Raw genomic sequence first — 11,484 nt, forward strand, 5'->3', positions numbered from 1 at the left:
TGAATTTTATTCTGATTTATTCACACCCACATTTGTTCCTCCCGACTTCAGGTTTGTTGTTTTTTTGAGTTGTTTGCAGACTTAGAAGAGAGAAAAGCAGATAGAAAGGCTTTTCAGCTGCTGAATATATGTTGGTAAATAACAGTAACACTAAAACTACAGCGTTTGATCTGTAAAACAGCGTTTGATCTGTAAAAGTGCAAATATTTCCATTTTCACACATCCATCCTCCACACACGCCTCATCATAATTTAAATAAATGCTGACTAATAAAAAAAGGCAGGTATCTTCTAAATATGTGAAGTTTCAGGGCAACATTAAAAATATTTAAAGGTGTTCAGAGAGAAAACTGAGACACCTTCATTCCTTAGCTTCTTCTCTTCTGTGCTGCTGTAATTACTGATGTACTTGAAGTGCCTGATGTACCTGCTGCAGAAGTAATTGTGTTTTCCAATAATAACTCTTTTAGGAGGATCTGTCTGTCTGCTGTCTGTATTCAGGCTCCAGAGGTGGATTTATTTATTTATTTATTTTTTACAGTGTTTCATAAATGTCGTAATCAGGCAGCTGATGGAGATTCTGCTTTCAGGGCAACAATAATAAATTAAATCCACATAACAGACTTTTATCTTTTTCTTCACTGTCTGTGGATGAACAATGTTAGTTATTAATGCTTTTGGGATAAAACCCCCAACTGCTGAAGTTCAACTGTTAGATCCTGAAGAAAGGTCGTTTTAGGGTTTAGTGGCTGAAAGAATGAAAGAAAGAAAGAAGTCATTGGGGGAAAAAAAAGAAGAGATTAAGGAAAAGAAAGAAAGAAACAAAGTTAGAAAGAAACTAAAGAACAAAAGAAAGAAAGAAAGTCAAGCAAAGAAAGAATAAATGAACAAACCATCAAAGTGAGAAAGAAAGAACAAATGACACAAACGGGCAATTCGAGGATCAGAGGTTTAGGGGTGCTGAGCAGTGTTGCCAACTTCTCGCTAAATCTGGCGACTTTTCAAAGCCTCCTGGCGACTTTTTTTTTGTCAAAAGCCACTAGCCACAAATCTAGCGACTTTTTCTGGTGTTTTGGAGACTCTGACATCAGTGGTGGAGCTTCCGTGGGGGCACGTGGAAGCAGTGGCCACCCCCTGTGATCTGATTGGCCACCCCGTGTGCCTCCCCCTCCAAATTTTCGTTGGAAATTTACATTATTGAAACTCAAATTTCTGACGCTCCTCAACGCAACATCATTGTCCGACTGCAACTGAATGCACCAGTGACGTTAGTTTGATCTTGTGATTGTATTTCGTTTGGATTTGAAGAAGCTTTGACGACGTTTCCTGATGCCGGAGGAGAAGACGAGCAGCTTTGGACCTTTGCGGTAAGAAGACTATGGCCGTTTTTTACTGTCCGTACTTGCGTTCTCACGTACTCGTGAAACGTCATCATCGAGACTGCATCGGACCAGACGAGTGTGCATAGATATGAATCAGTAGATAGGACACGTCCATAGATATGAATCAGTAGATAGGACACGTCCATAGATATGAATCAGTAGATAGGACACGCCCCTTTGAGCTGCGTGCTATGGCGAGGCTAAGCTAGTGGGGGAAAAGTTTGTGTATTCCGTTGATGTAGACGGCGTGAAAACGGAAACAAGTATGCCGTCTCACTGTGCTGTATACAATTACACACTGCGTCGTACGATTGAGACAAGGAAACTTGGAATGACTTTTCATAGGTAAGAATAGTTTTTGGCTCTTTTTTCATTATTAAATCTGATTGAGAGCTTCCATTCTATGAGAGCTAACTAGTTAGCCACTAGCAAAACACTAATGCGAGCTAGCAGCTTGACAACCAAATACCAGACGATTAATAGTAGCTGTAGTATAGCTGTACAAGCAGTAGTAGTAATACTAAAAGTACAAGCAGCAGTAGTAGTATAAACAGCTGTTAGAGTCGTAGAAGTACTATCAGTATTTGTAATAATATTACAAGTTGTAGTAGCAGTGCCAGTATCAGCAGCAGTAATGTACTACCACTAGTACTAGTAGTAGTCGCGTTGCTATTACTACCTCCAATACTACCAATAGTAGTTATAAAGCCTAACTCATTTAAATCCAGATTACCATCTATGTTCTTTCTCCAAACCGATTTTATGATTGGGATTACAGGCAATTTTTTTAGGACTGCTCTCAAATAATTGATGTTAGTGAACAAGGTTATACTTATCAAATTAAATAACTTTGATCTCCAGTATATTAGCTAATTCAGTTCTTTGGACTTAATTTATGAGCATGATTTCTTTGTAAATATGTTGTGTACAAACTTACTAACTTCTCTGTCTACTTTTCGTACTCCATGTAGGTTTCCACTTTTCATAGTCCACTTTTAAAAGTTCAGCAGACAGGCGCTCTGCTTTGGAGTGTGACGATGTCGTCGGTGATGTGGAGAGTGAAGTTTCCGTTTCACCCACAGCGTGCTTTAGGATGCCTGGGTCGGACTTGATGTTTGAAAGACTGACCAACAGCTCAGATTTAACTGTCTGTAGTTCCGTTTTGATGGATGTTAAATTTTTACTCAAAGCCACCAGGAGCTGGGTCTTTAAAATAGCTGCTGTCTCGTTACAGAGTGAAAGTAGCAGTTCCTCCTTAAGGTCAGAGATTGCAGCATCTGAGGGCCTCTTCAAAAGAAGACGTAGTTGATGAAGGTGTTCTGGAGCAGGACCAGAAAGACCACGACCAAGCAGCCTTGAGATCTTAGGCAGCGTCTCCCTCAGGTGGGTGTCAACGGTGTTCATGGTCAGGTCTGTGGTAATCCCATCAATAAACAAAACAGAAAAAAATCTAGATTATAAATCAACATGTAACCAAAGCACTCTGTGTATAACGCCATAGTATAGGATTTGTTCAGAAAATGTCAAAGTATAGTATACTTTTCAAGAATAACATAGTATGGCCTGTAGTTCATAGTATAGCATGTCGGCAAAAAAACCCCCATAGATTATTATGTGGTTCAAAAAGCGCAAAATGATAGGATGTTGCCTACAGTTGTCATGTATGATATGTGGTTCAAAAAATGTCATAGTGCAGTATATTGTCAAAATAGTGTCAAAATATGTGGTTCAAAAAATGTCATAGTGCAGTATATTGTCAAAATAGTATGTTATTCAAGAAAACAGAGTATAATATCTCATCTAAAAAATGCCATAGAATAAGATTTCATTGCACAAGTAAAAGTATAGTCATTTTTAAAGCTGTTCAAATTCTTATATGTTGCTGAAAAACAACAAAAAAACTAAAACAAAAAAAAACATCATTGTAATATGTATATTAAAAAAGCTTATAGTATAGTGTGTCACCCAACAAACGTCATAGTATAGCATGTCGCGCTAAAAACGTCATAGTATGGCCTTTGGTCCAAAAAATGTCACAGTATAGCATGTCGCTCTAAAAACGTCACAGTATAGCATGTCGCCCAACAAACGTCATAGTATAACATGTCGCTCTAAAAACGTCATACTATAGCATGTCGCTCTAAAAATGTCATAGTATAGCATGTCGTTCTAAAAACATAGTATATCCATTGTTCCAAAATACGTCATAGCATAGTAAGTCGTCAAAACAACATCATGGTATAGCATGTCGCTCTAAAAACGTCATTGTATAGCATGTCGCTTCAAAAATGTCATATTATAACTTTTGGTCAAACAAACATCATAGTATAGCATGTCCTTCAACAAAATATCATAGTATAGCATGTCGTTCAAAAAACGTCATTGTATAGCATGTCGCTCAAAAAATGTCATTGTATAGCATGTCGCTCAAAAAATGTCATTGTATAGCCTTTGGTCAAAAAACGTCACAGCATAGCATGTCCTCCAAAAAAACATCACAGGATAGCATGTCTCTTTAAAATTGTCATAGTTTACCATGTCGCTCAAAAAAGGTCATAGTATAGCCTTTGGTCCAACAAACACTATAGTACAACATGTCGCCCAAAATAAGTCATAGTATAGCATGTCGCTCAACAAACGTCATTGTATAGCATGTCGTCCAAAAAACGTCAACGTATAGCATGTCGCTCTAAAAACGTCATTGTATGGCATATCGTCCAAAAAACGTCATTGTATAGCATGTCGCTCTAACAACGTCATAGTATAGCATGTTGCTCTAAAAGCGTCATAGTATAGCATGTCGCTCTAACAACGTCATAGTATAGCATGTTGCTCTAAAAAAGTCATAGTATAGCATGTCGCTCTAAAAGTGTCATAGCATGTCGCCCAAAAAACGTCAAAGTATAGCATGTTGCTCAAAAAATGTCATAGTACAGCATGTTGCTCAAAAAACGTCATAGTATAGCATGTCGCCCAAAAAACGTCATAGTATAGCATGTCGTCCAAAAAACGTCAAAGTATAGCATGTGGCTCAAAAAACGTCATAGTACAGCATGTTGCTCAAAAAACGTCATAGTATAGCATGTCGCTCTAAAAACGTCATAGTATAGCATGTCGCCCAAAAAACGTCATAGTATAGCATGTTGCTCTAAAAAAGTCATGGTATAGCATGTCGCTCTAAAAGTTTCATAGCATGTGGCTCAAAAAACGTCAAAGTATAGCATGTGGCTCAAAAAACGTCATAGTATAGCATGTCGTCCAAAGAACGTAATGGTATAGCATTTCGCTCTAACAACGTCATAGTATAGCATGTCGTCCAAAAAACGTCATAGTATACATGTCGCCCAAAAAACGTCATAGTATAGCATGTCGTCCAAAAAACGTCATCGTATAGCATGTCGCTCTTGAAACGTCACAGTATAGCATGTCGCTCTAAAAACGTCATAGTATAGCATGTCACCCAAAAAACGTCATAGTATAGCATGTCGTCCAAAAAACGTCATCGTATAGCATGTCGCTCTTGAAACGTCACAGTATAGCATGTCGCTCTAAAAACGTCATAGTATAGCATGTCGCCCAAAAAAGTCATAGTATAGCATGTCGTCCAAAAAACGTCATCGTATAGCATGTCGTTCTTGAAACGTCATAGTATAGCATGTGGCTCAAAAAACGTCATAGTATAGCATGTCGATCTAAAAACGTTATAATATAGCATGTCGATCTAAAAACTTCATAGTATAGCATGTCGATCTAAAAACGTTATAATATAGCATGTCGATCTAAAAACTTCATAGTATAGCATGTCGATCTAAAAACGTCATCGTATAGCATGTCGCTCTAAAAATGTTATAGTATAGCATGTCGCTCTAAAAACGTCATAGTATAGCATGTCGTTCAACAAAATATCATAGCATAGCATGTCGCTCAGAAAACATCATTGTATAGCATGTCGCTCAAAAAACGTCATTGTATAGCATGTCGCTCAAAAAATGTCATTGTATAGCCTTTGGTCAAAAAACGTCACAGCATAGCATGTCATCCAAAAAAACATCACAGGATAGCATGTCTCTTTAAAATTGTCATAGTTTACCATGTCGCTCAAAAAAGGTCATATTATAGCCTTTGGTCCAACAAACATTATAGTACAACATGTCGCCCAAAATAAGTCATAGTATAGCATGTGGCTCAACAAACGTCATTGTATAGCATGTCGTCCAAAAAACGTCAACGTATAGCATGTCGCTCTAAAAACGTCATTGTATGGCATATCGTCCAAAAAACGTCATTGTATAGCATGTCGCTCTAACAACGTCATAGTATAGGATGTTGCTCTAAAAACGTCATAGTATAGCATGTTGCTCTAAAAACGTCATAGTATTGCATGTCGCTCTAACAACGTCATAGTATAGCATGTTGCTCTAAAAACGTCATAGTATAGCATGTTGCTCTAAAAAAGTCATAGTATAGCATGTTGCTCTAAAAGTGTCATAGCATGTCGCCCAAAAAATGTCAAAGTATAGCATGTTGCTCAAAAAATGTCATAGTACAGCATGTTGCTCAAAAAACGTCATAGTATAGCATGTCGCCCAAAAAAGTCATAGTATAGCATGTCGCCCAAAAAAGTCATAGTATAGCACGTCGTCCAAAAAACGTCATCGTATAGCATGTCGTTCTTGAAACGTCATAGTATAGCATGTGGCTCAAAAAACGTCATAGTATAGCATGTCGATCTAAAAACGTTATAATATAGCATGTCGATCTAAAAACTTCATAGTATAGCATGTCGCTCTAAAAACGTCATAGTATAGCATGTCGATCTAAAAACGTCATAATATAGCATGTCGATCTAAAAACGTCATCGTATAGCATGTCGCTCTAAAAATGTTATAGTATAGCATGTCGCTCTAAAAACGTCATAGTATAGCATGTCGTTCAACAAAATATCATAGTATAGCATGTCGCTCAAAAAAGATCATTGTATAGCATGTCGCTCAAAAAATGTCATTGTATAGCATGTCGCTCAAAAAATGTCATTGTATAGCCTTTGGTCAAAAAACGTCACAGCATAGCATGTCCTCCAAAAAAACATCACAGGATAGCATGTCTCTTTAAAATTGTCATAGTTTACCATGTCGCTCAAAAAAGGTCATAGTATAGCCTTTGGTCCAACAAACATTATAGTACAACATGTCGCCCAAAATAAGTCATGGTATAGCATGTCGCTCAAAAACCGTCATAGTGTAGCATGTCGCGCTAAAAGTGTCATAGTATAGCATGTCGCTCAACAAACGTCATTGTATAGCATGTCGTCCAAAAAACGTCAACGTATAGCATGTCGCTCTAAAAACGTCATTGTATGGCATATCGTCCAAAAAACGTCATTGTATGGCATATCGTCCAAAAAACGTCATTGTATAGCATTTTGCTCTAACAACGTCATAGTATAGCATGTTGCTCTAAAAACGTCATAGTATAGCATGTTGCTCTAAAAACTTCATAGTATAGCATGTTGCTCTAAAAAAGTCATAGTATGGCATGTCGCTCTAAAAGTGTCATAGCATGTCGCCCAAAAAACATCAAAGTATAACATGTCGCTCTTGAAACGTCACAGTATAGGATGTCGCTCTAAAAACGTCATAGTATAGCATGTAGCCCAAAAAACGTCATAGTATAGCATGTCGTCCAAAAAACGTCATCATATAGCATGTCGTTCTTGAAACGTCATAGTATAGCATGTGGCTCAAAAAACGTCATAGTATAGCATGTCGCTCTAAAAACGTCATAGTATAGCACGTCGATCTAAAAACGTCATAATATAGCATGTCGATTTAAAAACGTCATCGTATAGCATGTCGCTCTAAAAATGTTATAGTATAGCATGTCGCTCTAAAAACGTCATAGTATAGCATGTGGCTCAAAAATCATCATAGTATAGCATGTCGTCCAAAAAACGTCATCGTATAGCATGTCGCTCTTGAAGCGTCATCGTATAGCATGGCACTCTAAAGACGTCATAGTATAGCATGTCGCTCTAAAAACGTCATAGTATAGCATGTCGCTCTAAAATATCATAATATAGCATGTTGCTCGAAAAACATCATAGTATAGCCTTTTTTCCAAAAAACGTCATAGTATAGCATGTCGTCCAAAGAACATCATAGTATAGCATGTCGCTCTTAAAACGTCATAGTTTAGGATGTTGCTCTAAAGACGTCATAGTATAGCATGTCGCTCTAAAAACGTCATAGTACAGCATGTCGCCCAAAAAACGTCATAGTATAGCATGTCGCCCAAAAAACGTCATTGTATGGCATGTTGCTCTAACAACGTCATAGTATAGCATGTTGCTCTAAAAACGTCATAATATAGCATGTCGATCTAAAAACTTCATAGTATAGCATGTCGCTCTAAAAACGTCATAGTATAGCATGTCGATCTAAAAACGTCATAATATAGCATGTCGATCTAAAAACGTCATCGTATAGCATGTCGCTCTAAAAATGTTATAGTATAGCATGTCGCTCTAAAAACGTCATAGTATAGCATGTCGTTCAACAAAATATCATAGCATAGCATGTCGCTCAGAAAACATCATTGTATAGCATGTCGCTCAAAAAACGTCATTGTATAGCATGTCGCTCAAAAAATGTCATTGTATAGCCTTTGGTCCAAAAAACGTCACAGCATAGCATGTCCTCCAAAAAAACATCACAGGATAGCATGTCTCTTTAAAATTGTCATAGTTTAACATGTCGCTCAAAAAAGGTCATATTATAGCCTTTGGTCCAACAAACATTATAGTACAACATGTCGCCCAAAATAAGTCATAGTATAGCATGTCGCTCAACAAACGTCATTGTATAGCATGTCGTCCAAAAAACGTCAACGTATAGCATGTCGCTCTAAAAACGTCATTGTATGGCATATCGTCCAAAAAACGTCATTGTATGGCATGTCGCTCTAACAACGTCATAGTATAGGATGTTGCTCTAAAAACGTCATAGTATAGCATGTTGCTCTAAAAACGTCATAGTATAGCATGTCGCTCTAACAACGTCATAGTATAGCATGTTGCTCTAAAAACGTCATAGTATAGCATGTTGCTCTAAAAAAGTCATAGTATAGCATGTTGCTCTAAAAGTGTCATAGCATGTCGCCCAAAAAATGTCAAAGTATAGCATGTTGCTCAAAAAATGTCATAGTACAGCATGTTGCTCAAAAAACGTCATAGTATAGCATGTCGCCCAAAAAACGTCATAGTGTAGCATGTCGCCCAAAAAAGTCATAGTATAGCACGTCGTCCAAAAAACGTCATCGTATAGCATGTCGTTCTTGAAACGTCATAGTATAGCATGTGGCTCAAAAAACGTCATAGTATAGCATGTCGATCTAAAAACGTTATAATATAGCATGTCGATCTAAAAACTTCATAGTATAGCATGTCGCTCAAAAAACGTCATAGTATAGCATGTCGATCTAAAGACGTCATAGTATAGCATGTCGCTCTAAAAACGTCATAGTACAGCATGTCGCCCAAAAAACGTCATAGTATAGCATGTCGCCCAAAAAACGTCATTGTATGGCATGTTGCTCTAACAACGTCATAGTATAGCATGTTGCTCTAAAAACGTCATAATATAGCATGTCGATCTAAAAACTTCATAGTATAGCATGTCGCTCTAAAAACGTCATAGTATAGCCTTTGGTCAAAAAACGTCACAGCATAGCATGTCCTCCAAAAAAACATCACAGGATAGCATGTCTCTTTAAAATTGTCATAGTTTACCATGTCGCTCAAAAAAGGTCATAGTATAGCCTTTGGTCCAACAAACATTATAGTACAACATGTCGCCCAAAATAAGTCATAGTATAGCATGTCGCTCAAAAACCGTCATAGTGTAGCATGTCGCGCTAAAAGTGTCATAGTATAGCATGTCGCTCAACAAACGTCATTGTATAGCATGTCGTCCAAAAAACGTCAACGTATAGCATGTCGCTCTAAAAACGTCATTGTATGGCATATCATCCAAAAAACGTCATTGTATGGCATATCGTCCAAAAAACGTCATTGTATAGCATGTTGCTCTAACAACGTCATAGTATAGCATGTTGCTCTAAAAACATCATAGTATAGCATGTTGCTCTAAAAACTTCATAGTATAGCATGTTGCTCTAAAAAAGTCATAGTATGGCATGTCGCTCTAAAAGTGTCATAGCATGTCGCCCAAAAAACATCAAAGTATAACATGTCGCTCTTGAAACGTCACAGTATACCATGTCGCTCTAAAAACGTCATAGTATAGCATGTCGCCCAAAAAACGTCATAGTATAGCATGTCGCCCAAAAAAGTCATAGTATAGCATGTCGTCCAAAAAACGTCATCATATAGCATGTCGTTCTTGAAACGTCATAGTATAGCATGTGGCTCAAAAAACGTCATAGTATAGCATGTCGCTCTAAAAACGTCATAGTATAGCACGTCGATCTAAAAACGTCATAATATAGCATGTCGCTCTAAAAACGTCATAGTATAGCATGTGGCTCAAAAATCATCATAGTATAGCATGTCGTCCAAAAAACGTCATCGTATAGCGTGTTGCTCTTGAAGCGTCATCGTATAGCATGGCACTCTAAAGACGTCATAGTATAGCATGTCGCTCTAAAAATGTCATAGTATAGCATGTCGCTCTAAAATATCATAATATAGCATGTTGCTCGAAAAACATCATAGTGTAGCCTTTTTTCCAAAAAACGTCATAGTATAGCATGTCGTCCAAAGAACATCATAGTATAGCATGTCGCTCTTAAAACGTCATAGTTTAGGATGTTGCTCTAAAGACGTCATAGTATAGCATGTCGCTCTAAAAACGTCATAGTACAGCATGTCGCCCAAAAAACGTCATAGTATAGCATGTCGCCCAAAAAACGTCATAGTATAGCATGTTGTCGAAAAAACGTCAACGTATAGCATGTCGCTCTAAAAACGTCATTGTATGGCATATCGTCCAAAAAACGTCATTGTATAGCATGTCGCTCTAACAACGTCATAGTATATCATGTTGCTCTAAAAACGTCATAGTATAGCATGTTGCTCTAAAAACGTCATAGTATAACATGTCGCTCTAAAAAAGTCATAGTATAACATGTCGCTCTAAAAATGTCATAGCATGTCGCCCAAAAAAGGTCAAAGTATAGCATGTGGCTCAAAAAACGTCACAGGATAGCATGTCGTCCAAAAAACGTCATCGTATAGCATGTCGCTCTTGAAACGTCATAGTATAGCATGTTGCTCTAAAAACATCATAGTATAGCATGTCGCCCAAAAAACGTCATAGTATAGCATGTCCCTCTAAAAACGTCATAGTATAGCATGTCCCTCTAAAAACGTCATAGTATAGCATGTCCTCCAAAAAAACGTCATCGTATAGCATGTCGCTCTTGAAACGTCATAGTATAGCATGTTGCTCTAAAAACATCATAGTATAGCATGTCGCCCAAAAAACGTCATAGTATAGCATGTCACTCTGAAAACGTCATAGTATAGCATGTCGCTCTTAAAACGTCAGAGTATAATATGTTGCTCTAGAAACGTCATAGTATAGCCTTTGGTCCAAAAAATGTCATAGTATAGCATGTCACTCTAAAAACGTCATAGTATAGCATGTCGCTCTTAAAACGTCAGAGTATAGTATGTTGCTGTAGAAACGTCATAGTATAGCCTTTGGTCCAAAAAACGTCATAGTATAGCATGTCACTCTAAAAACGTCATAGTATAGCATGTCGCTCTTAAAACGTCATAGTATAGCATGTCGCCCAAAAAAACGTCATAGTATAGCATGTTGTCCAAAAAACGCATGTCGCCCAAAAAACGTCATAGTATAGCATGTCGCCCAAAAAACGTCATAGTATAGCATGTTGTCGAAAAACGTCAACGTATAGCATGTCGCTCTAAAAACGTCATTGTATGGCATATCGTCCAAAAAACGTCATTGTATAGCATGTCGCTCTAACAACGTCATAGTATAGCATGTCGCTCTAAAAACGTCATAGTATAGCATGTCGCTCTAAAAACGTCATAGTATAGCATGTCGCTCTAACAACGT

Source organism: Amphiprion ocellaris, chromosome 16, assembly GCF_022539595.1.
Source record: "Amphiprion ocellaris isolate individual 3 ecotype Okinawa chromosome 16, ASM2253959v1, whole genome shotgun sequence".
In the NCBI taxonomy this organism is placed as follows: domain Eukaryota; kingdom Metazoa; phylum Chordata; class Actinopteri; family Pomacentridae; genus Amphiprion; species Amphiprion ocellaris.